This window comes from Caretta caretta, chromosome 14, assembly GCF_965140235.1.
Source record: "Caretta caretta isolate rCarCar2 chromosome 14, rCarCar1.hap1, whole genome shotgun sequence".
NCBI classification, from domain to species: Eukaryota; Metazoa; Chordata; order Testudines; family Cheloniidae; genus Caretta; species Caretta caretta.
In genome coordinates this window covers 9,965,964-9,992,644 of record NC_134219.1, presented here as the reverse complement: position 1 = coordinate 9,992,644, position 26,681 = coordinate 9,965,964, and the positions used below count along the sequence as shown (strand labels likewise).

General features: G+C 43.9%; 1 protein-coding gene across 2 annotated transcripts in view; it reads left to right on the top strand.

The window, feature by feature from the left end:
- The window catches only part of RAB11FIP4 (RAB11 family interacting protein 4), a 211,065-nt gene that overhangs the window by 115,524 nt on the left and 68,860 nt on the right, over window positions 1-26,681 (top strand). The window contains exon 1 of one of the 2 annotated variants that reach the window (XM_075119242.1): window positions 15,431-15,448. The exons of the other annotated variant lie outside the window; for it this stretch is intronic. The gene's annotated coding sequence lies outside the window, so the exon portion shown is untranslated. Of the gene's footprint in view, window positions 1-15,430; window positions 15,449-26,681 lie in introns of those variants that run through there. 2 annotated transcript variants of the gene reach the window in all.

Here is a 26,681-nt window from a genome sequence, read left to right as displayed (position 1 = left end):
AAAGCTTCTCTAGGAATTCCCAGGGCTTTCATTGCTTGTGAGCCTGTCAATGGGCAGACGAGCAAATCAATGTGCTTTTATTTCAACAGTATTTTCAAATATCTTGTTCTCGACATTTCTTTCATGGCAAATATTTGACTTGCAAAATCAATTATGAGATGTTTTTGGAAATTATTCTGAGCAGGGAGCTTTGTCGTCTGTGCTCAGCTCCCTAGCACTGAATTCAAATGGGTTTTCACCTGTTGACTGCTGTATTTCCCTGCCTGTGAAAGGATCTTGAGTAATGCCAGTTCAGATCCCCGCACTGACACATGCTGATACAAGCCAGTGTTATCAGGAGACGTTTATAAGAAGACAAGGTCATCCTGTCTTGTAGGAAATGGTGGAGGGTGCAGAGTTCATCTGCAGAACCACCACAGAACCTGCCCCGTGGGATGACTTGTATCCTTGACACAGCAAGACCTGACCGCAAAGCAATGTTCTGTCATTGGAATGTATCAATATTGACTGAATTTATGTGATTTCTCAATCAAAATTCTTAAGACAGGATAGTCCTGGACCACTCCCTTTAGGATCATTGTTACAGCTGATCAGAAATGGGTTTGGTTTTGAAAAATTAAACAAACCAAAGAAGTTAATATTTGTTGACACGTTTTTTCCTTGTTTTCATCAAAAAAGCTGAAAATGGCACATTTTGGCTGAAAACCTCAAAATGTGCCCAGTTTCATTTCTTTCTAATGACACCCCTCCCCCCCCAATTTATGTTGACAATGAATATTTCCTGTGGAAATTTCCATTTAAAAACAGGTTTCAGAGTAACAGCCGTGTTAGTCTGTATTCGCAAAAAGAAAAGGAGTACTTGTGGCACCTTAGAGACTAACCAATTTATTTGAGCATGAGCTTTCGTGAGCTACAGCTCACTTCATCGGATGCATACCGTGGAAACTGCAGCAGACTTTATATATACACAGAGAATATGAAACAATACCTCCTCCCACCCCACTGTCCTGCTGGTAATAGCTTATCTAAAGTGATCATCGGTGGGCCATTTCCAGCACAAATCCAGGTTTTCTCACCCTCCACCCCCCCACACACAAATTCACTCTCCTGCTGGTGATAGCCCATCCAAAGTGACAACTCTTTACACAATGTGCATGATAATCAAGTCGGGCTATTTCCTGCACAAATCCAGGTTTTCTCACATCCCCCCCACCCCCATACACACACAAACTCACTCTCCTGCTGGTAATAGATACAAACAATTATTTATCGGAAAAGCAAGTTGCTTCATGCAGCATTCGCTGTGAGCATTCACGCTCCTGTGCTGATTGGCTGTTTACTCTGACCCCTCCCACCTCTGTCTTCACAATCTGTAGCCCCCGCCCCTCCCCTTTCCTTCTTTGGTCTTTCCATCTAGCTAATCCCCTCCTAAAATAACCCCACTGAAAGGATTTAAATAACAAGACAAAACTAAAAAATTACCTCACTAACATGATGTGTGCAGCCATAGCGTCGTTCACTCTGCTTGTAAGTTCTCTCCAGTTCCTCTCCCTTGTGTCTGTCTTGTCTAGACTGGAAGTTCTCTCGGGCAGAGACTGTCTCAGATGCTAAGTTTGTACCGTGCCTCACACAATGGGGATCCCTTCTCAGTTGGTCACAAAGCAGTACTGCAATAAACATGATTAATCATAAAGGTGAGGCAGGTTTGGGGGGAATTGGTAATTGAGGTACAATGAAGTGCTGAAGTGAAAAAGAGGTGATTATACAGGTGAATGGCAGGCAGGTTGAGCAGATCAGTTCATCTGTTGATTAGTGTGTGGCTTTAAATATTGTCAGGTGTTCCCAGCACATGGCAGTATGTGCACTTAATATGTATGTTATTGTAATAAACCAGTCAAGTCAGAAGTGACTCCATGAAATTACCTGGGTGTAAAATAAGTGTGAGAGGAGAATGAGCATCAAGGGCCAAATTCTGCCCTCAGAATTTGACGTAAAGCTTCAGAAACTTGACGGAGGCTAATGGGAGCTGAGGGTGTGCCGCACCTCTGCAAAGGAAGCCATATTTAGATGCCTAAAGATGGATTTAAGGGTCTACGGTTAGGCATTCATGACTGATAGGGTGCCCAGATGTCCCGATTTTGGGGTCTTTTTCTTATATAGGCTCCTATTACCCCCCCACCCCCTGTCCCGATTTTTCACACTTGCTGTCTGGTCACCCTAATGACTGAAAATGTGGGCCTTAGCCTCCCTGTCACAACAGCTACAATGAGAATACCAATACTCCCCTGGACGCTGTGTTAGTTTGTTAGAGAGTAAAAGTCCTCTCTGTGTACCACTTAAAGGGAACGTCTATACTTGGAGCTAGGGATGTGATTCCTGGCTCACACAGACACACTTGTGCTAGCTCTCATCAAGCCTGTGCACTAAAAAGAGTACCGTAGCTGGCAAAGCAGCGGGCAGCAGCATGGGCTCCTCATGCCAAGTACATACCCTTGGGGTTCAGGCGGGTTTGTACCCAGCATGGATAGCCCATGCTGCCGCTCACCACTGCCCATGCTACCACGGCTACGCTGCTGTTCTTAGCACGCTAGCTCCACGAGAGCTAGCATGAGTGTGTCTGTGGGAGCTGGGAAGCATACCCCAAGTTCAGAGTGTAGCCAGAACCCAAGCCGGGGGGCCTAGGCCTTGGGCTGAATTTCACTGTGCTCTTTGGGAAGCTCTTTGAGACCCTCAGGTGAAAGTGCTCACGAAATGATGTTGTTCTTGTGTGTGGCTATAGTATAATTTCCCATTAGAGAGCATGGAAGTAACTTGTGGACCATATTCTGCCACGGTATCAATCTAGTGCACTTATATGGCCCTGTTACCGTAGCCTCTGAGCGCCTCACAGCCCATAATGTATTTATCCTCACCGCCGTGGAGATAAGGTCATGCTGTTATTCCCATTTTACAGATGGGGAACTGAGGCACAGAGAGGCTAAGGGCCAGACTTCTGAAGGTATTTAGGCACCTAAAAATGCAGATAGATACCTACTGGGATTTCAGAAGCACCCAGATGCCTAAATGCTACTGATTTCAATGGGAGTTATGGGCCTAGGTGTTTTGAAACTCCCACTATGTGCCTATCTGCATCTTTAGGCACCTAAATACCTTTAAAAATTTGGCCCTAAGTGACTTGCCCAAGTTCACACAAGGCAGAGCCAGGAATTGAACCTGGGTCTCCTGATGCCCTAACAACTGGATCATCCGCCATCGCTGCTGTCTTCTCCCCGTACTCCCATTGAGGAGCACAGTGCTCCAGGAGTCACCCCAGTGAATCAGTGAGATCTGTTTGTGAAGTACAGTCCTACTCCATGTGAACAAGGCTTGCAGAATCTGAATCTATGTCTGCTCACATCTTTGTTGCCATTTACAAAGTCACCGTGAGGAGTGTGATGCCCACTTCCCATTAGGAATTAATGGGAATTGGGCATCCAGATCCTTTAGGCTTTGAAATTCCTACCCTAAAAGACCAATGAAACAGTGCTCTCTCCTTTTTGCTGCCAGTGTGACTCTTTAAGCCCATTTTATTTTTCACTCTTTCTCCAAATCGAGGCTCATCAAGATTCGAGTCATGAATGTACCCTGCCGTGTTGGCTCAGACAGGGTCTGTGCAGCTTCCAGCCTTTTCTTCCCTATCAATGTTTCAGACCTGCTGCCACTAATCTTTCTGCAGCTGCTGAGGGGAGGGGAGAGAGATCCTTCATTGGCTTCATTTTCTTCTAATAACGTACATTCAGAAACGTCCATGCAGCAACAGGGCCCTTGACAATATGGCTGATTATGCGACATCACTATTTTAATTAGAATGAAAGACAAAGAGGGAGTGCAATCAAAGATTTTGCACGCAGGGAAAGAATTGATTTATAAAGCAATCAATCTGCTGGCTGAGACAGAATTTTTTTTTAAGAGACGGTTCTAGCCTGTTTTCCTAAATTAAACAGTTTGTGCAAAAATTCTCTTCTCTGCGCTCTATTTCGGAGAACAAACAAAGGGCAAAATCTCTTCTCAGTTAAATTCTGTACAGTATCTTATTGAATAAGCTATGGAGCATGAATCCCTTTCCCCTAATAGGCCAGGGTTCAGGTACATCGGTGGGGCAATGTTGGAAAACGTTTCCTGTGTCGTGAGCCACATAGGGTATGTCTACAGTGCAGCTGAGAGCGAGCTCCTGGGTGGAGAGACTTATGCTAGTGGGGCTCAAGCTGGCTAGTGTGCTAAAAATAGCAGAGTGGACTTGGTGGCTCAAGCTCTCAAGCCCACCCAACCCACTAGGCTTGAAAGCCTCAACTGCAATGTCCATACTGCTATTTGTAGCACAATACTTCATGTCCTGGTAGTGTGAGTCTGTCTGGGACCTGGGAGGCTTGCTTGCAGCCACAGTGTACACATACCTACAGAGAACTTCATTTCCTGTGGCTCTCAATCTAGTTCCTTTCAGCTACACTAAGGGCTGGTCTACACTGGAAAATTAGATCAACCCACCTATGTTGCTCAAGGGTCTGATGTAGTTAAATTGACCTAAATCTTTGTGTAGACAGTGCTAGGTGGATGGAGGAATGCTACAGCTGTGCCACTGTAACGTGTTAAGCACAGACATAGGCTAAATTCTGTAGCGGTGAAATTCATCCTTATTTTGAGGGCTGCATGGCAGTGAAGTGGGCCTTCTGCTGACCCTCTTCACAGGGGGAATTTCACCCTAAAAGCAGTAAGAAAATCAACCAATAATTTTGATTCTTACTAGTCTTCATGGCTGTTGGCTCTATCGTTAGTAAGCATGTCATTTATTGTACACCCAAACTTACCTGTGTCTCACAAACCTGGTGTCGTCGATCTGTTTACAATATGCCCTATAGATCAGTGGCCCCTGGGAGGCTGCATCTTGAAAATGAGTCACTTGAAAATGTTCTGCAAGTTAAAGTGAATCCCACATCTTTTCAAACATCCTCATCTGCTCTTGTTCGTTGCCTCCTCATTTTGGGGCCTTGACATTCATTCTAACGTTTACGCATCTGGGCCTTGACAAGTTGCCAGCTGTCCTTATGTTCTTGCTGGCCTCCAGCCATTCAGTGCTAAACTACTCTTCCAAACCTTTCAGAGTAGCAGCCGTGTTAGTCTGTATTGGCAAAAAGAAAAGGAGTACTTGTGGCACCTTAGAGACTAACAAATTTATTTGAGCATAAGCTTTCATGAGCTACACTTATGCTCAAATAAATTTGTTAGTCTCTAAGGTGCCACAGGTACTCCTTTTCTTCTTCCAAACCTTGTTCACCTCTACCCTGAACCAGAGATTTGGCTTGAGATATCTGCACATGTCAAGGATTTTTATATTATTGTGTCCGTATGAGTATGATGAATGGTTCCCTGCAACTCTGCCTGTTAATGAAATTCCTCTAATAATGTGCATCGGCCGTTGCTAGTTTATTTACGTTGCTCCTTTCCATAGCAGTCAAAGTGACTGTATTTCTGACTCAAAAAACAGCAACTGACAATAAGTGACTTGCACATGCTTATTTATCTCCTGGTGAAAAAATTCAGTCTGTGACACTAAGTTAAGAGAATCAGATGCACTGAGAGAGGAAGGACAGGCTTGTGGATAAGTAACGGTAGTCGGAGTCAGGGGAGCTGAATTTAATTCCTTGTTGTCACAGACTTCCCATGTGACTCTGGGCAAGTCATTTAATCTGTACCTTGGTCCCCCCTCTGTAAAATGGGGGTGATAATACTTCCTTTGTGTTGCCTCTTTAGATTTTAAGCTCTCCAACTCAGGGGTTTTCTCTTAGGCCTTGGCTACCCTACAAAAGTTTTGCTGGTATAGCTATGCCAGCAAAGACCCCCTAGTGTAGACACTCTGTATGGCATCAAGAAATTTTTAGCTAAACCACTGCCATGAACAACTCTATTTAGGCACACAGCAGCACACTTCTGTCAACATAATTATGTCTGCACCAGGAGTTTTGCCAGCAGAGCAGTGTTGGTGAGGGGGTGTGGTTTTTTCACACCTTTGATCGACTTAGCTGTGCCAACAAAGCTTTGTAATGTAGACCCTGCCTTACCGTGTGTTTGTATAGTGCCTAGCAGATCTCTGTTGGTGGAGCCCAGATGCTACCCTCAGACAAATAAAAATACTCATGCGCCATCTTGAATCTACCCTGAAACGGGGTAAAGTGCTCAGTGGTAAAACCATAAATGAAACTGCATCACTGTTGCTCCCCTTTTGAGGAACTCGGTGAAATGTAGTTGTGAACTCTGCAAAGTTTTGATTGCTCCAGTGCCATTGATCATGGCAGGCATCCAAGCTTTCTGGCTAATGGGGAAGTTGTGGCACTCATCAACTCTGAATGTGTGAACAGCAGCAGGGGTCAGACAAGGACAGATTATTATGCATCTCTGCAACCCTGTCCGGACTTCTTGTCTCATCCCTGTGTGCACTAGTGTTAGTCCTCCTGCATAATCCCTGGGACCTACTTATATATTTTTTTCACAGCAGATATATTTGAAAATACTTTCTCGAGTTGGCCAGTTACAGATGCAATTGCTAATTGGAAAGACATCTAGCTAATGGATGACTGCAGGGGCAAAGTTCAACACTACTCATTAAGGACCTGATCCTGCAAAGCGCTGAGCATATCCTGAGAGATGGTGAATGCCCAGCATCCTGTAGGAGGCCTTTAGAGCTTCACAGGATCAGGCCCTAAGAGAGGAAGCAGCTGTAAGAAGTGCTAATGGTACTTTCCACTAGCAGTGGGGAAATGGTGTGTAGAAGATGAATACTGCAAGCCAAATCCTGCCCCTACATCCCAGAAAGCCATCTTAATAAGCCCTTTGAGGATTCCTCAATAAGAGATTGTGAGATTTAACAAACATGGGCTACACTTAGCAGATCAGTGTACGAGATGCTCCTAGCCGTCAACATTATATATCAGAGCATGTGGATTGAGTCTTTTGGAGATTGGGGAAAGATTTGCTTGTAACCTGAGAGGCTGCAACAATAGAAATTAACAAAAATGATGTGAGTAAAGATTCTCCATTGGCAGCTGGGACAGCTACTGACGAGCTGGTCCCAAATGCGAGTCCATTTTCATTCCTTCATCTGGCTGATTTGCTTCTATTTTTTTCCCAATGAATTAGAAAATTTTCCACCCACCCAGCACCTCCACCACCACCATGCTATCTTCTGGGAGAGCACTACTTAAATGGGGCCAGATTAGCATAGGATTAAGCCTTGTCTACCCTAGAAAGTGGTACTGCTTTAACTACTCCAGCATAGTTAAAATGGTGCAACCTCCAAGGCTGGATGCAATGATATCTGTATAAAGGTTCTTTACAACAGGTTAGCTATTCCCATATGGGAAAGGGAATAGATATACCAGTATAAGACAGCTTTATAGCGGTATAAATCCATGCTGGAGTCTCTATCAGTACAACTACATAAGTAAAAAAATCACCTGTGCCCGCTAATTGACATAGTTATACTGGTATAAAAACTGTGTAGACCAGGCCTACGGGTCTCAGAATCTGGCTCAGAATACACGTGTCTGACTCCCACTGTTCAGACCCTCCACCACAATACAAGACTAGCATGACCTTGTAAACAGTAAAAGGAGCTGGAGTGTATTTGACTTTCCTTGACTTGCCTTCTCCATTATCCATCTCTGAAGTGATAAAGGGCTCAAGCTATTGACCGGGTAAGTGCTCTAAGTGGCTTCTTTGTGTTTAAGCCACAAAAGGAAGAAATATTTTTCAACTTCCACTGTCAGCAGTTAGCTTTGCCGTGTTTCTGAGCCTAGAAGCAAGAAGCAGCGAGATGGAGGTGGTACAAATTATGAAGGGCCATCAAGAGCATGTGGTGAAAGAAAGGTTTCAGAGTAGCAGCCATGTTAGTCTGTATTCGCAAAAAGAAAAGGAGTACTTGTGGCACCTTAGAGACTTCAGTAAGTACAAGTACTCCTTTTCTTTTTGGTGAAAGAAAGAAAATCAGCCTTATTCTGGATAAACTTTAATTGACAGGAAAAGACTCAGCAAAAGTTTCTGCTAACAAGTGCTGAAAATAAGAAGCCATGATTTGTGATATATTGGACACTGCGGTAATTTTTAAAGCCAACGTGAAGTACATGCAAATCTCCTCTGGCTTTGGGTTTCATTGCAAAACTCACACCAGGTTCATTGCAAAGGTTGTTGGGATTCACAAGCTTGTAAAGCAAACATGGGTCCTTTTATGAGGGTACTGTGGCCGATGTATGAGTCTGTGTCAAAAGCTATCGAAATGTATAGGTGAGACTCATCAGGATTGAGTGGATTCTAACTTCAAAGCAAAATTTGGAGTATCTGAATCTGCACACATGGGAGACAAAGAAAATCCTCATTTGAAAATCTGCAGACTCAAACCACCGCTAATTTGCAGTGATGGGCAGACATCAAAAGGTTCCTCATATCTGCCCTATCCAGACTTCTTTAGCAATGAAATGGGGCTGCAAATTACCATAAGAGCTCAGTCCGACAATCACCAGAGTCAATGGGAAGACTCCAGTTGTTTTCACTAGGTGATGGATCAGACCCAAGGACAAGATTTCTTCCAAGTTTCACCTGGACTTCCAATACTGCAGGTTCCATCCTCCTTTTGAGGAGAATAGAATCAGACCTTGCGAGAATAGCCAATCTGGGGATATTTGAATCTTTCTGCTCCCAGTCCAGGAGGGAACCAGGCAACACAGAGATGTGCCAGTACATTTTTTGAAAAGTTGACTAAAGCTTTTTTAAAAAATCTCTTTATACAATAATATTTTACCCCTAAATCTTTTTGTCCGAGTGGTATTCATTGTCCTCTTTATGCCATTCATTTCTCCCTATTTGTAAACTATAATCCGCTGCTATGGGTTGTTTTAGCTATTTGCAATGCACCATGTTTAATACCAAATTGAAAATTCTTTGTGAGTTGAGACTTCAATGTCATGTGGTGACTAATTTAGATGTGCAAAATGACAGGTTTCAGAGGAAGTCTCTAAGGTGCCACAAGTACTCCTTTTCTTTTTAGATGTGCAAAGAAATCAAGATGGCTTTTTATTTACAAGTAGTTAACACAATCTATTGTGTTTGATTTAATTGCCTTTTGTGTGTGCCTTTACATCTCAGACTGGGAAGGAGAAAAATCCAGGAGTAAGATATCCTGTTAAATAGCAGTGGCTTTGCTGTAGCACCAGAAGAAACTTAAACTATAGTACAACTATAGTGCTTTCTGACAGCCATTGAGTAGCCAGATTGAGGTCTTTTTGCAATACAATGTAAGTCTACAAAAGGAGCATTACACTGAGCTGGCCCTGCTAGACTAAAGTAGCTGATTGCAGATGATTCACAGTGAATCTGTGGTACATAGCGAACTCACTAGTTTTTTGTTGTTACTGAAATTGTATCAAAGCAATGCATGCCTATATAATACTATGTATAAACAAGAATATGTAGAAATAGCATTAGGGAATTGTGCAGGGATAAAAAAAAATTACGCTAAGGTCCATCAGCAATATTGCAACCTCAAGCATTCAAAAAACAAGAGTCTTGCCCACAAAAGTCATGAGATTGGCTTCAAAAACCAGAGATTAAAAAAAAAATAAATTTTAGGTTCTTCTTAATTACCTCTGCTTTTTGAGCCTGTAGAATGAGCAGTTTCAAGCTCTTCTCTGCAACCATGAAGACTTGAAACTTAGCTTTGTTTGTCTAATTTGTTTGTTGAAAGTGAGTTTCTCATTTAATCACAAGCCTCCAGCAGCTGGAGCTTTACAAAAAACACAAAATGAGACTCTCTGTAAAATCACGGAGAGTTGGCAACACTACCTCAGACACCAATTTTGCAAATTCAAGACCACACTAGCCCAGTTAGGCCAACTCTGCAAACCCTGCAGGGTTTTAGTCTCATTTATACTATCACTCTTATACACTGCCACATTAAAGTAAGTGACATTTTCATCCACTGTAAAGCCCCTTTGCGCTGCCAGCACTGTGGTATGCATGAGAATTTGCAAACTGACTCCTGCAGTTCTGTTTGTAGTGACTGAAAGAGAACCAGCACCAACAAGTTTGCTTTAAGATTTTCATTTGGATCCCTAAGAAATCCTCACACATCTCTCCTTTCTGGGTGCGGCTAGTGTGGCTCCCTGCAGAAACACTCCAAGTGAAGGTAGCTAGAAGTAGAGTTGGGCAGAAAATGGTTTTCCCTTCCTACAAAAGTTTGTGAGAATTCAAAATTTTTCCCGTCCTGAACTGGCATGAAAATTCAAAATCTTGAAAATTTTCTCCAACTGGTCATCTGATGAAAAAGAAATTAGATCAGATCAAATCAAAATATTTTGTTTAGATAATTGTAAAATGTTTGTTTGTTGCCATTTCAAGCTTAATTTCTTAACTTCCTAACGTATAAATTTAACTAAAATTTCAAAAACAAAAACTTGTTTTGAATCAAAAAACAAAACATTGGTTTGAAAATGTCAAAAAGGGATGTTTTGACAAGTTCAAAGCATTTTATTCAAAAAACATGTGAATTAGGAAATGTGTTGAAACTGATCCTTTCTCGCAAACAGTTTAGACTGCAGCAAATTATAAGGACCGGCCCCTGCGTACTCCCCAAAACATGTAAGGGCTAGATGGTACCACTTTGTAACGTTAACCCCTGGAGTCAGGGGATACTGCCTCCTGTCACGTGATGGGATATTTTGCTTTGGAATCTAGACCCCGGTGTTGTGACCGGGGGAGGGGAATGTGTTTCATTCCAGGGCTCCTGTATGTCAGACGCTTACTGTGGTCTCTTTACTATCCCTGTTGAGGTCCAGCTCTGCACAGCTGCAACACTCACATTTTTACTCCGGGAACCCTCCAGCCTTTTCTTTCTTTTTTAATGTAGTAGCACCTCTGCTTAATGGAAAGGATGGGGGTCCTGAGACAGGCTGGAGGATGGGCAGCTCTTGAACGAACACCTTTTTTGTAATATAATATGCGCACTATAATTAGTCAGCATTTTTAGAATCCCCTCTCTCCTTCCAGGCTACAGGCACATGCAGGGTGGTGATGAGTAACAAATGATGCGGCTTCTCTGCTAGCTGTTTAGACTGCATTTAGAGGCTCAAGGATAGCACTCTGGACAGGGATGCAGGAAACCTGGGTTCTATTCCCAGCTCTGCTGCTGGGCAACCTTGGGGAAGTCACTTCACCTTCCCATGCCTCAGTTTTCCCATCTGTAAAATGGGGATAATGATATCGACCTCCTTTGTAAAGCACTTTGAGAGCTGCAGAGAAAAGAGCTGTGTAAGAGTTAGGTATTATTTAGGGAAATGTGAAAAAGCCGTAACATTTCCCATCAAACAGGCACATCATTTGGAAATGTTACAGCCAACTACAGTTATTCCTTTTCTAGGTTAGAAATGTCACAGCTAAGAGGTGGTTGTAGCTGCCATTATCTACCAGCAAGGAAACAGAAGGAAATGACTTGATAAAACCATACTGTTTTGTTAGGCAAATTTCCCTGTGTCAGGCTAAAAGATTTCTGCATGTTGATGCAATTTCAAAGATTTAGGTTTCCAACATGCTTAAAAAAGAAAAAAAGCCAGGAGAGGAGGAGCTAATTTACCTTCTCAGCGTTTCTGAAAGATTCATGAAAATTATGACTGTAAGAGAGTTACATTTTCAATCAAGGTTTCAGAGTAACAGCCGTGTTAGTCTGTATTCACAAAAAGAAAAGGAGTACTTGTGGCACCTTAGAGACTAACCAATTTATTTGAGCATGAGCTTTCGTGAGCTACAGCTCACTTCATCGGATGCATTGATTTTCAATCAAGCTTATCCTATAAAAGTATAATCTCAGAGTCTGCTCCTGCCACTGTAGCAAACTTCCAGATTATTGTATTATTAGTAGCTGTAATATTTACTTATATTGGGGTACCACCTAGAATCCCCAGCTAAGATCGGCGTCCCATTGTGCCCTCACTGTACAACAGCATAATCAGAGCAGTCCCCGCCTCCAAGGGTTTACAATCTATATAGACAAAGGAAGAATTATTGTCCCATTTTACAGATGATGAACTGAGGCACAGAGGGATTTGGTGATGTGCCCAAGGTCTCACAGGAAGTCTGTGGCAGAGCTGGGAGTTGACTCTATCTCCTGAAACACGTAAGGCAGTCAATGCCTTAACCACAAGCGCACAACAAGCTCTTTGGGACACGGACTGTCATTCGTTATGTGTTTGTACAGGGCCTAGCACGACAGGGACCTGAACTGGTTGTGGCCTTTAGACATTACCACAAAATAAATGTTTAAATCATAAGAAAATTGCCGAATTGGGAAGGGACAATAGATGCTAAGGAAGCTGGACAGGACTTTTTAAGGAGGACTGATCAAAATGTTTCCAGTGGAACAGTTTTCCTCCAGAAAAAGCTGATTCAACTAAATTGAAACGTTCTACGAGAGCATCTCGACTTGGTTGAAACTTTTGATGGAAGCCCATCTGGTGAGCTGTCAGGCTTCACTCAGGCTGTCAGCCTCCCTGGTTCCCCCACAACCTGCCTGGGAGTCCAGGGGGCATATTTCATTTTGGAAACACCAAAACATTCCCGGGACTGGTTCAATGTTTCTCAAATGAAATACTGCAGGATTTAATTGGTGAAAAATGTCCACTTTTTGGCTGTGTGGTTCCCATTTGGAATGAAAAAAATTCCAGAAATCTCAAGTTTTTCCTCAGGGTAGAAATTCTGTTTCTCGGTCAGCTGTACTCTTGAGTCACTTAACACGCACACTTCTATGGTGCAGGACGTTTCTCCACTACGCAATCATGTTTTGGCATGCCACTGTGAGAAATATAGAACAGAGCATGTCGTCAGGATGGTGGGGAGAGGCACTCTTTGACTTGATTGAGGAAGAGCCAGCAGTAAGACAGCATGATTATCTTCCCACCAGTAAAATGAACTCGGGTGGCATGAACAGCAGCACTGGCAAAAGTAATTCATTCCTCCTGTCCCATCAGAGGATGAGTCCTCTGATGATGGAACTCCTGTGCAAGGGAAAGAGGATGAATAACCAATGAGACCTCCTGTAGGAGAGGATCCGGGGCTGACAGCCCGAACCCCAGTCGCTCCAGGGGCTGACAGCCCAAGCCCTGCCACTGTCAGCTCCAGGTGGCTGGTGGTTTGGTCAATACGGAGAGCCAGATAATAGAGGCTTGGATAAACAGGGTTCTACTGTATATCAATAAAGCATTGTATTCAACTGATATCTATATATTTTGTGGCTAGGGAGCTAAGGTTCAGCATTTCATTTTAATCACAGAAAAACACAGATTTTTATGGGTTTTTTTATCAGAGAATTTTGGGGGGTTTATCATGAAAAATGTAGGGTCCCTGATCATACGTAGTCCCACTAAAGTCAATGGAACTACTCATAAGAGTAAAGTTAAGCACATGTGTAAGTGTCTGCAGGATCAGGGTTTCCTTGCTAATGGAGGGTAAAGGATGAAAAAAAGAATGAAGTTGATTTTGAGAGGTATTAGTGCTTAATGTATTTTGGTGTAAGTTATGAGGCTGATTAATCTTTAATCACCCAAGGGCTCACCATCACTGTAAGTGCAATAAATTACATAGTGTTCAGTGCACAACAGTACTCAAAGCAGACCGAGAAAAGTGGAGAACTCCCTTGTTTCTGCAAAGATTCTACAGGAAGCGTACGATATTGTAAAAATCAGCACTACAAAACAGGTGTGATCACACCCTTATGCCCTGCGTTTCCTGGAACATATGGCCGTCTACATCACTCTTTAAGGGAACGCATCTTTTTTTCCCTAACTCAAGTATGAAATGAAAATACTTTTTTTGAAGACTCAGGAGGTGAGTCCTTGCTGGGAAAAAATGTTTAGATCCTTGATTTTTGTGCTCCCTTTGAATGACACGGAGAGAAAGAGCACGTTCATACGCCTTGGGATTTAGGCCTTACTCCAGGAATTAATTTTAAAATATCTGCAGGTGTATCCTGCTTCGTACAGATCACTCTAGCACTAACGAGAGAATCAGATGAATATCTGCTGTGAAAATGCTAATCTGTGAAATGTGTTTGGTGACCTCCCTCTGTACAGTTCCTGGGCAACACCCGCACTGGCAAAATTAAGACCCGCAATTCACCATCCTGGTAGCTCTACCAGCAGTAACGACATCGGAGGCTGGAGGGTAGGCTTGGATATTTTTACCATCATGTCATCTCATCTGTTCGGGACAGATCTAGATAATAGGGTGGTAAAAATGAGTGAGCCCTCTCTACCCTTGTGCCCCCACCATTGCTACTATGGGGTAAGCTGCACACATAAATTATAGATCCTACTTTTCCTAGCCTAGGCAAGATCCAGGTAATCAAGCCTCCTCCATCCACATCATCTGGCCTGTAAGAGTGAGTTTCAGCAGACACTGATGTCCATAGCTAATTGGGACTGTAAGCAAAGGCTACACCGTGGGATATTATTTGCTGAAATGCAAATACATGAAACTATCTGTAACACTGACAAAAGCCAAGCATCCACTGTTGTTGAAGTATTGTGAAGTAACTTTCCCCATCAGCGCCCTGGAAGATCAGTGAAATACAAGTCAGCTGCATGAAAAATATGTTTCTGCTGAGCCCCTGAATTAGCTAGATCTGAACTGTGTGCCTCATTTGCCTAATGGCATGTGCACCAGTGTGGAGCTTACACTGCTACAGGCTGTTGGCTGAATGTTAACTACCTTATGGCGAAAGAGATGATTTCTCTTTCCGGTGCTGGAAATGCACCAACCTTCAGAAACTCTGACGCAACAAATAAGAACAGCTCATGAAATGCTGGCACCATTGATTCTTAGCCTAGACCTGATTCTGTCTCAGACCTAATGTGGATTCAGACCCTGATACCACCACCTTTGTGATCTATCTCTAAGCAGTGATTGATAGAGGGTACATGGATAAAATCCACTTGTTTCATGTGTAAACACTGAAGAACAGAAAGTGGAGGCCATGTGATAATTCCAGAGAAAAACACTGCATTAAATGCTTCAAATTGGCAAAAGCAATGTATGAGTTTGCTTTACTTAAAGAAAGTTACCCAGTTGATAACTCTCCGTGTGATACCTTTTCTGAGGTTTAGAATTCATCCTGTCCTCCTGCTCAAAAAGGGCATTTGATTAAGAATGCCTTGACCAGGCTAAGAATCTGAACACTTAAATTCTGCCATTGGTTTCTTGGCAACAATACACAGTTGAGAGCCCTCATCAGCAAAGATAGACAGAGCATGTCCCAGGTCAGGTTTCAGACCCTATTTGTTCTAAGCCAAGAAAGAAAACTTATCTGCTAATAAGAAGGACAGCACCTTTCAGGGAATTTGCAGTTCATTAAAGACCCCTGTGCATTCTTTACGAGGTAAGTGCAACTTTTAAGGTTTAAGTTAAGATGGGGCATATTTTCTTCCCCAGAAGCTGTGTTGTGTTGTATAAATTGTAGATCAGGTCTACTTTAAATCAATGCTGCGTATGATAATTTAAACATGAGAAGTGTGGTTTTCAGTGATATCTGTGTGTGTGTGCTTTGCAGAACCACCCAGACTGAAATGGATAAATCTTATAAAAACCTTTCTACAACGAATAGCGCAGATCTTTCTTTCTTTCTCTCTGTTCTCCCCCCATACACACCCACATTTTGTCTACCTTTCCCTTTCAAAGGAAATTGAGCTAGTCATACTGTAGATTCAGTGCTACCTCCATCAAAGCTTTTTAGCATAAACATGATTGGGACCTGAACAATTTCCATGAAGTTTTGAACTCCCTTTGTGAGTTGATTGTGAATCTGCATCTTGTACTTCTGAAGCAACGGGGTGGCATAGCATTCAGGCAGCCAATGAGATATTTCCATTGCATGTGTGCCAAAGATGGAAGGCATTAAGAAGTGCGTTATGAATCTGGGATACTGACTTAGGGTGATGTTTATTTGATAACAAAAGTGTTCATATTTTTGGACAGTAAAATAACTAGGAAACAGGATATACACAGTGATCTTTCAAAACTTCAATGATTTTTACATTCTTTGGTTTTCTAACCCTTTTTATAGAGTAAAAAGTGATTGTTTTAATGTAAGTGATGTATAGTACTCACAGAACAGAGTGGAGGGTTGCTACCGTCGTTTAGGAACTGGGCTAAGATTCAGGAGATCTGGGTTTAGTTCCTGGCTCTGCCACAGCCCTCCTCTGTGATCATGAGTAAGGCATCTAATCTCTGTGCCTCAGCTCTCTGACTGTACAATAAGTGTAACACGTCCTTTCTCCCACCATTTGTCTGTCTTGTCTATAGAGATTTTCCAATCTACAGACTGTCTCTTACTATAGGTCTGTACAGTGCCTAGCACAATGGGGACCTGAATTCTGTTGGGATCTCTAGCAGCTATGATAATACAAACAATTAGTTGTAATTAATGCAAATTTTAAACAATACATGCGTGAGTCACATGGCGCACACATGATATATTCTGTAAAGTAATATATTTGTATCTGGCATGTATTGATGTTAAAGTGGATATTTAAAACAAAGACATAGAAACGATCTGTCCCACTGGTTTCCATCAGTGAGTTAATTACACTCAATTTAAGCACTGAATGCATTAGCATTATCAGTCAAGGTGATTTGTGTTGTATGTGCTGTGGTTATTTTACAGTACAGTTGCCCAAAACTACCTCCTTATCGGGGCAACTCTGCAACAAGGCAGAAAGAGACTGTTGCTTGTATTTCATATGGGATTGTGCTCATTCAGCTCTCTAAAAGACAAGTCTATTTCCTTTGGATTCTCTGATGTGCGGGGGGCCATTTACTGCCACCCTTACACATGGTGAGTAGTACTTTATTCTGCAGCTAGACACGTTGGAATAAATGGAGTTACTTGCCCAGTGAAGGACTGTTGAGTGTGATGAAGGGAGTCAGAATCCGGCCATTAGGCTGTATCCAACATTGCATTAGAAGAGAACGAAGTTGGGACTCAGTTTATTGGGGCAGTTTGGCATTTTGTTCTTAAAATGCCTTTTGGGCGGGGGAAGGAGGAAAGAGGGGAAGGGCAACTTTCCTATTCGTATTAAAGGGACTTATGCACGAGTCCAGAGAATAATAAACCTCTTTGATTCTAGTAGAAGATTGGAAAAGGGGATAGGGATCTTGCTGGCTGGTTTTGTTACTGGTCTAAATGGGTCTAAATGGATCTCTTGTGCCTGCTGGGATCTGTAGTCCCTAAATAACAGCTAGAGCACAAGGAAATGAGACCCATTGGTTAGTGACGCCTTCTGCGGATGGTCCCTTTGCAGTGTTGTGTATTCCCAGGACTGAACACTCTATAATCTTTCCAGTCAAGAAGTGACAAGGACACAAACTGACCACACTCATGCCCACTGTTGATGCCATTTTGGAAATACTGGGTCCTGTGTTTGGCTGGTGTAAGTCAGCACAGCTCCAGTGAAGGCAGTTGTGCTGGGCCAATGTATAGCAGCTGAGGACTGGGCCCTTTCTTTTTTAAACAGAGCGCAGAACACCTTTGCCCAATAACAGCTGTTCTAATTTGTTCCCGTACGTAGTGAGCTGAGCTGTGTCTCGAGTTCAGGGGGATTCCTGGAATGACACACATAGATGATTGTGTGAGATGGGCCTTCTGGTCCTTCTGGGCCTTCTGGTCCAAGCTCTCATCAAGGAGAAGGAGTTCTGTGCTCTGCTCTTTATAGCCTTATCTCACATCCATTTGAATGCCTCTGCATTTCCTATAGCTACTCCGATAGGCAACTTCCGCTGCCCGCTTGTTCTCATGCTGTTAGGGCCTGATCCAAAACCCACTGAAGTCCCTGGGACTCTGTCCATTGATGTCAGTGGCTTTTAGGATGGGCACTTCGGCAGGTTTTCCTTTTTTTCTTAACACCCAAGTTAAAATTGTTCTTTTGAGCCATCCTGCTCAATTGCTTGGCACCAGCATCCACCGGATTCTCATCTGAATGTCAACCAGCAGAGGACAACTCCCATGAGACTGGCTGACAGCCGGCAGCTAGCGCACAGACTCAAGGAGCACAAACTTATTGCATGTTTATCATCTTCCACTTGTTGTCATTCCCTGGGGGCAACTTCTCTAACAACCCAACTTGCCTTATGCCCTCCATCAAGTCCACCGTGCTCACACCTCAAATCAATGACACAGCTCAGTGGCCATGATCCATTTCCCATTGTGGGGGTACGTGAAGTTTAACCCAAGGAATCTGTAGATGTCAACGGTGTTGTTTATAGCTGATAGATGTAGGTCACTGGTGAATTGTCCCACTGCAGTGATCAATAGTGAATAGCTCTGGAAAACCCTCAGAAGAATAAACTGCCTTCCTCTTCCATCCTGGCACAATTGTCCCAAATCTCAGCTTCCTGTGAGTCTGTTTAGGGAATAACATGATGCCTCTTTAGCAAAAAGGGAGGTGGAGGTGGGGGGTTCTGGCTTGTTTGTTTCAAGCATGTACTAACTGTGGGCTGCTTTAGCGTTTCATTTTTATTTTTTCCCCTTCCCTTTAATATTTAAAAGGGCTCTCCGAGAAGAATGTGCACAAGGCACTCAGCACCTCTCTCTTTCTGTTGTTAACTTGATGCCTCAGTGAACATGCTCATGCTTGTGAAATAAAGCATCCCCCCTTGGTCAGCTCTAGCTTGGACCAGTCTGCTGAATATTTAGGCTATATTTTCTACGGCATGCATCCGATGAAGTGAGCTGTAGCTCACGAAAGCTGATGCTCAAATAAATTTGTTAGTCTCTAAGGCGCCATAAGTCCTCCTTTTCTTTTTGCGAATACAGACTAACACGGCTGCTACTCTGAAATCTTCCCAACCTGTTTTCTTTCTTCCTTTCTTCTTTTCTTCCTCCTATTCTCCAGCGAGAGTGCCACCTAATTAGGTCACTGATTGTTTCACACTAAAAACCTTTCAGGAGGTTTTTCAGGAGCTGTTTTTTGTTAGTCAAAGCCACTTGTTCTCTAGCTTTGGTGATATATGGTTCTCTTGTCGAATTTGAACACTGAAATATTACTTATTCATGTGGTTGAGGTTGTCAAAGAAATGCTAGCTCCATGGCAAGCTGCTGCTGACTCCTCAGGGAGATCCCAGAGAAACACTGTACTGAGAGAAAAGGAGTACTTGTGGCACCTTAGAGACTAACCAATTTATTTGAGCATGAGCTTTCGTGAGCTACAGCTCACTTCATCAGATGTGCCACAAGTACTCCTTTTCTTTTTGCGAATACAGGCTAACACGGCTGTTACTCTGAAATCTGTACTGAGAGAGAATTCTGCTTTTCAGATTCTGCCTTTCCTAGCTGTTCATTAGCAGGGACATTTGCGGAAGATGAGGATTCTGGGGCTCCGCATTCTAACAGGTGCTGCTGCTGTTCCTCACCTGAAGCCAGAATCCTTTCTGAGTGTATCTTTGTTATCACCAAAGCAGCCCCCCTAGGACTACCTGTCTGATGGGTAAAGAGATCCAAATTTGGCCCTTAGATAACATAAATCAGAAACCAAAGCCCTGGATCTGGGTCTCCAAAACTTTGGACTAATTCATGTGCAAATCTGGATCCAGACTCCAGGCTGCTGCCTAAGGGCCTGACTCTGTCTCCTTTGCTCATGTTGAGTGGTACCTTACTCCACAAGTGTCTCTACTGAAATCAAAAGGACGACTCTCAGAGTAATATACTGTTCAATGTGAATAAGGGTGGGGGAATTGGGCCCTATCTCTGTCATAGAACAATATGAATTGCCAGACTGGATCAAAGCCGAGATCCTCTAGTCCAATATCCTGTCTCTGAGAGTAGCCAGTACCAGATGCTTCAGAGGAAGTTATAAGAACCCAACAATAGGCAGCTGTGGGATAATGTCCACCCTCCTCATGGGTCTCATCCTGCTCTCTAACAGAGATTGGTTTAAACCCCGACGCAGGCAGTTTAATGTCCCATCCAAAATGGTTGTTGTCACTAAGTATAACAGCTCTGGATCAGGGGAGCTGGAACCGCTTATATAGTGAGGGTGCTGAGAGCCATTAAACCAAACTGTAAACCCTGCAGATGATGGAAACCACTTCAAGCCAGGGGTGCGGTAGCACTCCCAGCATCTTAGTTCCAGCACCTATGCTCTGGATATAAATGATATCCATACATATATCCAATCCCTTTTGGGATCATGTTGGCCTGTTTTAAAAAAAAATCTCTAGTTTCCAACTCCCCCTGACTTTAAGAACAATCAGATTCAGGAGGAAAGATTCAGCCATGAATCTGTAGCTTACTTACTGTAGCTTCACAGATTACAGTGGGACTAATCGCAGAGTTAGACACTAACCAGTATGAGTAAGAGGGCAGAGAGTGACCCTAACAATTTGTTAAAAGTTAAAAGAAACCTTTTCTTCTTTCAGAAGGATACTGCAAAGTGCTTTGAAATGTACTAATGAAACAAGAGCCAAGTATTATTATTATTTCAATCACTGAAATTGATATAGTCAGTTTATACTATGTGTTAGCCATTAATACTCATTAATCTCAAGATAAAGGCTGCTTTCTGCCTGAATATACAACAACAGAAGGCATGCACTTGAAATACCAAGACTGGTCCTGTCTGGTCACTGACAGCGTTTCTATGAGAGGTCATTCAGAGTTGTTTGTTCATTTATTTATTTTTGGATCAGCTGTGTACAAATGACAGGGCGGGATTGGCTTTGGATTTGTTCAACAAGATGCTGACCTGTGGCATTTGATCTTAGCGGCAGGCATGGTACCAAAGCATCCAGCTGCGACAACGCATGAGTGAGTTCCTAGCTTTAATCATGAGGGGATAAGTGTTTAGCTTGGTACGCAGGGGGATCAGAAGCACAGGCCAGGGTGCTCTGTGGCACTCTGCAACTAGAGAAATCTTGGGCAACTGGGGAGTGACCTTGCTTTTTTATTTTATTTTTCTCTGTTACTTGCTAAAGCTGTGACTCAGTGGAGAGTTTAAAGCCCCTGGAGAAATGAAAAACAAATGAGAAAATCAAAGCAAGCCCAGAAAGTGGAGCAAGGAAGGTAGAGAGGAGGGAGCTGATCAGCCCCATGCAGAGGGGCCACCCACTTGTGTTCCACAGAAATCCTCGAAAGCCTTATGCCAAGACTTTGCATAGGGGTGAATTTCACCCTGGACCCAGGTTTGGTTTATATTTTTGTGGGAGTTTTGTTTGTTAGTTTTTTTCACATTTAGGGATTTATCCCTCCCTCCTTAATCAGCCAAAACTCCCATTAAACACAATGGGAGTTTGAGTAAGTCAGGGATTGTAGGATCAGCCCTTCATTTTGAGCTGGGGTCAGCTTGCAACAGCGGTACCGTTCCAAGAGGTCTGCATGATGTTGAGCTCTGCTAGAAATAACAACCATCCTCAGTGATTCCACAGTCCATCAGAACACGGGGGCCTGCTCTGTTCCTGTGGAAGCACCGAGAGCAGCAGGAGCAGAGTAGGCCCCAGATCTTTACAGGAGAAAGTGTAAGGTTACCAGCTGATTAAACAGACTCTTTCAGACCTGGCACTGTTGTGAAGCTGCTGAGGTGAAGGTTGTGGAGAATCACAGGGTTCACTTCCTACAGGGATCAGATTTCAAAGTAACAGCCGTGTTAGTCTGTATTCGCAAAAAGAAAAGGAGTACTTGTGGCACCTTAGAGACTAACCAATTTATTTGAGCATAAGCTTTCGTGAGCTACAGCTTACTTCATCGGATCCACAGTATGCATCCGATGAAGTGAGCTGTAGCTCACGAAAGCTTATGCTCAAATAAATTGGTTAGTCTCTAGGGTGCCACAAGTACTCCTTTTCTTTTTCCTACAGGGAATGAGTTCCCATCAGACAGGAATGGCAGACTCTAGCCAAGAGGAACCCAAAGGAGAAATGGCGGCAACATCTAGAAATGAAGAGCCCCATGGCCTGATTCTCCTCTGACTCATCCAGTGGGCTGATAACCCAGCATGACAGCCCACTGCAGAAATATAGAGCAGGGCCAAAGAAAGCCTGTTTTGTAACTCCTCGCATAAACTACAGTGGCTCTGGTGACTGAGGGAGAAATGCAGGCATTACGCTGATCTGTGGAGACCACTTGGAGGCTCTGAAATTTACAGTGTCCTGCTTTCCGGCCAAATGCCCAAACAGTCTAAAATCATCTAAAATCCCTCATCTAAACTCCTATTGACTTCAGTGGCACTTTGCCTGAGGAGAGTCTGAGTGAAAACTGAGGATCTGGCTGTTGGGGCTTGATCCTGTACCACTGAAGTAAATGGAAGTGTTAACCTACACTGCAGCAATGGCAGAATCAGGCCCTGATGGAGGAATTCACTCCTGTGCAGAAGGCCAGCACAAGGCCTATCGTCTATGCATCCCTTCTGTCCCTCTTAGGCCTTCAGGTCTTGCCCTGGCCCCCTGCACAAGGGTGAATTTCACCCTAAGTGAGGCAGAACCAGCTCATTGAATCTCATTTGTGTTCTGAACATCTCAGGACGAACAAAGGAGACACTCATTTCAAGCCAGGTTTGTGCTGTTTTTGCATCAGAAGTTGTCATCATAGCAGAGAAACAGCACTTCAGGTTCCCTCTGCCTTCCTACCTCGCTTCCTTCTTCTCTTCTCCTGCTAACTACTAGGGTACAAATTATATTTGCCGTTCAGGCACAATGTGGGTTGTGAGCTGAGATGACTAATGCTACATGGACACCCCTCGCTGTGGAGGAGGATCCTAGAAAGCATTGCAAACACTGTCTTTGGTTACAGAGCCTGGGGGCAATAGGCCAAATACATCCTCCGTGGAACTCCATTCATGAATTTGGCCCTCTGAGTTAGGTGCTTAGTGCTGTCCAGGAGAAGAAGCAGGACCCTAATTAAGGACCTAGTCCTGCATCCCATACTCATTGAAGCCAAGGGCTGAAGGACCAGGCTGCAAGCTAAGGACACTGAGAAGTGTGGCCTGGAGCCGGTGTAGTGAGCATCATGGCTGGGGGCAGTGGGGAGAGCAGACATGGTGACACTTCCTAGCTGATATTGAGGTAAAAAGAGGAGTTTTGGTAGAAAGACGCTCCAGGGATCGGCGAGCAAGAAAGGATTTTTGGGGCCAGGGACCATGAGACAGCCCCGCAGATGGCAGGACAGACTGCACAGTGCACACATTACACAAGGATATTCAGGAGCCCATGGACTTGTGATGCAGGGAATTCACCAGAGGGAAGAGTACCAGGGAGTTAAATCCCGGCAATTGGAACAAAACTTCGGAGACCTCTATGCTTGGCTAGTCTGTCACTGTTTTTAGGCGCGTCTGGTATCAATAGGGCAGAGAGGGAAACAGTTATAAGCTGACTGGGCGACACTCCGTCCGTTTCCTCCTGTCTTTGTACCCATGTAGCTGTAGCCAAATTGCTATAATGGAGAGGGACATTAATTTAATATTAAGGGGCAAATAGCAGCTGGCCCTTGTGGAGGTGCAGTAGGAGAAGGGTACTCAGGCCCCCTGCACTGGGATTGATCAGTCTCGATTTTACCATCTCCATTCCCCTGAGCACAGTGACTGCTTCTTTCTAGTGCCCTGGAGCATGTCACTCTAAAAGTGGGGTAGGAGGTGGGGCCATGGTCCTGCCCTGGTCTGCACCAGCCGGCACGTCTCACCAGCCATGAAGGTGAGCATACACTGAACAAGCCTAAGAGGAGCCACATTGGTTGGGCTCACAGTGCCCGCTGGGGCAATGTATTTCTCCCAGTGCCTCCAAAGTGGGCCTGTATGTAATGGGCCCAATCTGTCCCTGAGTGACAGTAGGACTCCAGGTATTAGTGACTGATAGTAAAGTATTCCCTTCTTTGCTAGTAGCCTGTGTCCTTGCCTTTTGTTTTGTACCAAGCATCCAGAAAGGGACTATAAGGGAGCATGACCCTACAGTCAGCACAGAGAATCAACAGCAGTTGCCTTATGTAGACTTTACAATTTATTTCCTTCAATTTCCTCTTGTCTAATTGTAGGAAGTGGGGTTGCTTTAGGAGGGACCACCTACCATATTACTGTGAGCTGGCAAAGCCTTTTAACTGGTTTCTCTTAAGCTTTGATCACCCAAATGTGAAACAGAAGCAATTGAAGTGTGGGAATGGTGACAAAGTGTGGAAGACATATGTGCAGGGGAGCTCAGCACAAGCTGGCAGAGGCATAAATGGGCGTTGGCTTGAAATGGGGGCTAAATATTAGGCCTCGGGGCCTTAGCTGTGTTCTCCCCTGCATCTGTAACAAAGCAAGGGAAGTTTCCTCTCTGGAATGAATGGAGACTCTCCTGTTGAATGAACCCTCATGAGTTCAGTAAGCTACACAAGCCCTGATATCAGTCGCTGGACCAACTTTTAAAACTTCCTCCTAAAATGTATCCACAATATTTGCATACCCCACGTTCTGCATTTGTGCATGCAATATGGGTAATTGTGCATGCAAATGCTATTAGCGGAATTATTATACATATTTCTAAGACATCCACCACCCCGGGGTACCTGAGTGCTATTGTGTACATTTAGAAATGCATCAAATACCCTTCAGAAATACTTGACAGGGTAAAAGTCGTCTCTGGCCAGGAGGATTAGCTACATCCAGGAGGTTGCAGGGGGCAACTCCATCAAAAGCAGGGAAATGATTCCATCATCCCTTGAGTTTAGTGGAAGAATGATAAAAAGGGGTGTGTGTCCCCCGGAACACCCTCCCACCTATCACTGGGCAGGACCAAATTCAGAGTCTCGCTTCACTCACCCGCTAGAAGCTCAAGGGGTTGCAAATCGTAAGGCCAGCCCTGGTCACCAGATAGGGGAAGCAAAGTGGTTAGCATGAGAACGATAAGCCCCAATGGGGCTACTCAAGGAGTGAAGATACTATTCAACATGACTTGGGTGCCTAAATAACTTTGAGGCTCTGGACCTTAGGGCCTAATCTAAGGTCCCTTGAAGTCAAAGGAAGGACTCCCATTGACTTCAGCAGGCTTTTTGATCAGGCCCTGGTGGAAATGCTGAAGCTTGTCAGTTTGTTCAGTGGGATTCATATATCTGGCGACCAGCTTGCTTTAGCTCCAGTGCATATTGGCAATCCAAAGAACAGTGGCTTTTCCAGGAAACCACATATAGTGAGATGAAAATTGGTTTCAGCTGAGAAGCTCCATAATGCATATTCTTCAAGCTCTGAGAAGAGTTTAGGCCTTGATGTTGGCCATTATTTAATAATAAAAAGCTAATGTCGTTTGGGGAGGGAAGACAATTGATCTGGGTTTTCCTCCCGCCACACCCTCATTGGCCATGCTCCCAATAACTGCTGTGCTCGGTTGCTTCAGATCACTGCCCATGTGTCAGTCATTTGGTCTGAGTGCCAGAGAACAGAAACACAGATGCAGAAGAGAGTCAAATCCACTCTCCATTCAATAGCAGGAAATTAATCATCTCAGATACCTTATTTAAAGAGCTGATCCCTGGTATTAGAAGAGGAGGAGAAACACGCATGGTTTTCTGCCAATGCATGGTGGGGAAAATCCTTTCCTGACCAATATGGGTGACCGTTCAAGAACCACCATGGCGTAGCTCTTAATCAAAGACGTGTGGGTGAAAGATGCTCAGTGTGAGGCTTACCTACCACTACCAGTCATGTTATACATCCCCATCTGTGTCCAGTCCACCAAGCAGATGTGTTTGTGAGGGAGACTCAGTAGCTAGGAGCTGTATCTCAAACCTCAGGGTGTCAGTCAAGATGGCAGCTGTCACATGAGTCTAAACGGCAAACACCAACTCAGTAGAAAGAAAAGGGGAAAAGTTGCTTTCAGAAAATAAAATATAGGACTGGGCATCTGGAAGTCTGGATTCTAGACCGAGCTCTGCTACAGTCTTCTTGTGTGAGTTTTAACAAGGCACTGAACTCTGTGCCTCAGTTTCCCCAGCAGAGACGTAATAGTAACCGATTCTTACTAAAGTCAGAAGGGTGTTGTGAAGTTAAACTGGTTGATGTTTGTACAGTGCTTTGGATGGCCCTTTTAAAGTGCAAAGTATTGTTCTAAAATTTGGCACCTGTGAGTTGTCATGAAAGCCTCCCTGCCCCCTTCCCCCAGATTTTCCTCAGTGACTACAAACAACTCCCCCGAAGGCTCACAGTTCCTGGCTGTAGTGTGCACAACTTCTGCCAAGTGCAGTTCCATGAGTTTGGCCAGCTGCTTGTGCAGAAGAGCCTCTTCGGCGAGAAGTTAAGAATGGGCTGTGGAGTGATTAAGAAAGTCCTGTTGACAGCCTGGTAGAAATGTAGCTTTGCCTTCTCTGCTGGCGTTTGCAGACGGAGATAATCCCAGGTTCAGTGCACAGGCACAACACTGGACAAACATTACTTCCAGATATCCCTTGTCTTATTTTGACCTACACTCCATTTCGCCAAAGTGACGTGACAGCTGCTCCTCTGGAGGCTTTTACACCCAGCCTACAGCAGGCGCTCATCTCCTACACATCTAAAACATTTGCAACTTTGTCAGCACTTACAGTCACCTTATATCACAGAACTTGATGACTCTCTCCTCCCTGGAGCTAGACTCTTAGGCCACGATTCAACAAAACACTGGAA